We start from the raw sequence: 2660 nt of genomic DNA on the forward strand, positions 1-2660 counted from the left end.
AAGTTAGTGAGTTCAGATAGAAAGCATCCCAGATTGCTGAGGGAGATAAAAGAGGCACTGACGATAATGTTTGGATATTAAAGTAGTACCAGTCGACTGAAACAGTGCAAATGTTACACTCCTGTTCTAGGAATGGGATGGAAAACGCTGGTGACAACAGACCAATGAATTTTGTCATCAGTCGTCGAAAACAATTGGAGACAAGTGTCAATGATTAAATGAACTTCAACTTGAAGAATGATAACTTTATAAAGGACATGCAGTACCGATCTGCTAAGGACAAATCATGTGCAACTAACCTGATTGAATTCTTGGGGTTGACTTTACTGATGGTAGTGCTATAGATATTGGATAAATGGTTTTTGAAAGGCATTCAAGTCGTGCATAACAGAGGTATACAGAAAGTGCATGTTAAAAATTGGTGCTGGTATGCTGAGATGGTACTTGGCTAAAGGATAGGAGACAGAATGTAGTAGTGAACGGATGTATTTTTTAATGCGAAGAAGTGTGCAGTCGGGTGACACAGAAAACTTTATTAGCAACATTGATTTTTAAGGGGCCATAATTTCGAAGTTTGGGGAGGACAAAATGCATAGCAATGTTTGCAGATACCAAAGATCTGTAAGTTTCAGCTAGATGTTACCTGAACAGAGGATGGACAAGATGGACCTACAAGTTACAAGCTCAAGTTCTGTAAGCAAGTCATATTAGGATTAACTAAGATGCACAAAATTAATCCTTAACAACGGCAATAGGCATGCAGCAACACTCAATCCTGGTTCTTGCTTCTGAGCTTGCTGGGACATGGCCTTCTCTCCTTTTTCTTCTCTTGCTGTGTTGACCATCGTCTATCTTCTCCTTCTAAGTGTGACAACAATGTTCTCCGTGCTATGTGTACCGATGATATTCCCTATCATCCTTTCTTTTACTCTTCTTGGGGTGTTAGGATCTTACCATATTAGGTTCAGAATTTTTCCGAGTATCCTAATTGGTTCAATCTACACACTTAACAGATGCTTCCTGTTTCTTCCACTTTCAGCAAGGATCCTTGTGTTCCCTGGTCCTAGTCTCTCTCATAAGGGAAAACCCTGCCAAGTGCCCTCAAGAGCATATATATTTCAATAAGATCACCTCTCATTCTTCTTAACTCCAATGGATACAGGCCAACCTGTCAAACCATTTCCCAGAAAATAACCCCTTCATATAATCAATCAGTCGAACTGCTTCGAATGTAATGTCTTTGCTTTCATCAGTAAGGAGATCAAAACTGTACATTGTATTACAGATGCAGTTTCACCAATACCCTGTAAAACTGTAGCAAATCGTCCTTGGGGAATCTCAGACGAATGAAATGAGCTGTCGGAATCAGATTTCATAATTCTTCCGCGAAATTAGGTGTTTTAAAATTTGTTTTGACTTGTTTTGCTATCTGAAATTGGTGGTCTTTTTGAAATTGATTAAATTTCAGTTGCAGTTCAACCAATAAGGGCCCAGCATTTCCCACCGCCCTTTTATTTCCCAGAGCTGGTTTCAAACTTGACTGTTGGACGGGGCTGCATCCAATCACAATACAAGGGTGGTCCCTCTAATGTCATAAATAGACAGTTCCTGAGCAGCCTCAACATTTATAGCGTCTTTGTTCCAGGTCTTCTCCCGTAATGGCCAGACACAAGCAGACAGCGCAAATCGACCGGAGGGAATGTCCCCCGCAAGCACCTGGCTAACAAAGCGGCCCGCAAGAGCGCACCAGCCACGGGTTGAGTGTAGACGCCTCACCGTTACAGACCCGGCACTGTGGCTCTGAGGGAGATCCGGCGGTACCAGAAATGCACCGAGCTGCTCGTCCGCAAACTGCCCTACCAGCGCCTGGTGCAGGAGATCGCGCAGGACTTCAAGACAGACCTGCGCTTCCAGATCTCGGCCGTCATGGCCCTGCAGGAGGCCAGCGAGGCTTCCCTGGTGGGGCTCTTTGAGGACACCAACCTGTGCGCCATCCACGCCAAGCGAGTCACCATCATGCCCAAAGACATCCAGATGGCCCGCCGTATCCACGGGAAGCGCGCCTAAACTCATCCTGCCCTGAACTGAGTTTGGCATCAAATAACACAACGGCTCTTTGACGAGCTAACAAATTGGCAAAAGAAAGAGCTGCGATCTCCTGATGTCGTTTCCAGTCGAGAAACTTGTCTGGAGCAGCACTACCAATGTGTACAGCTCATTTCTTTAGAGGGGCGATCTTTTTCGGACTCAAAAGCTTTATCTGTGCTTAAAGGATAGAATTGTTAAAATGCCTGATAATATCGCAAGACATGAGCAGCTAAATCCCAAAACATGCCAACTCAAATCAGAGCCTGCTCCGCCGTTCTATACGATCATGGCTGATCTCATCTTGGCCTCAATTCCACTTTCCTCCGTGTTCTTCTTAACCATTCAACCCATTACTAATTAAAAATCTATCTGTCTCCTCCTTAAATTTACTCAAAGTCCCGGAATCCACCGCACTCTGGGGTAGTGAACCTCACAGAATCACACCCTTTGAGAGAAGTAGTTTTAAATCTGCTGCCCCTTATACTAAAACTATGAGCTCTCGTTTTAGATTGCCCCACAAGAGGAAATATCCTCTCTGTGTCTACTTTGTCAATCCCCATATTCATCTTATG

The 2660-nt window shown here is 44.0% G+C and overlaps 1 pseudogene; it reads left to right on the top strand.

Moving 5' to 3' along the window:
* Positions 1–218: 218 nt before the first annotated feature.
* On the top strand, positions 219–2067 carry LOC137362980 (histone H3-like; annotated as a pseudogene).
* Positions 2068–2660: the final 593 nt, after the last annotated feature.

This window comes from Heterodontus francisci, unplaced genomic scaffold (assembly GCF_036365525.1).
Source record: "Heterodontus francisci isolate sHetFra1 unplaced genomic scaffold, sHetFra1.hap1 HAP1_SCAFFOLD_313, whole genome shotgun sequence".
Taxonomy (NCBI): Eukaryota; Metazoa; Chordata; class Chondrichthyes; order Heterodontiformes; family Heterodontidae; genus Heterodontus; species Heterodontus francisci.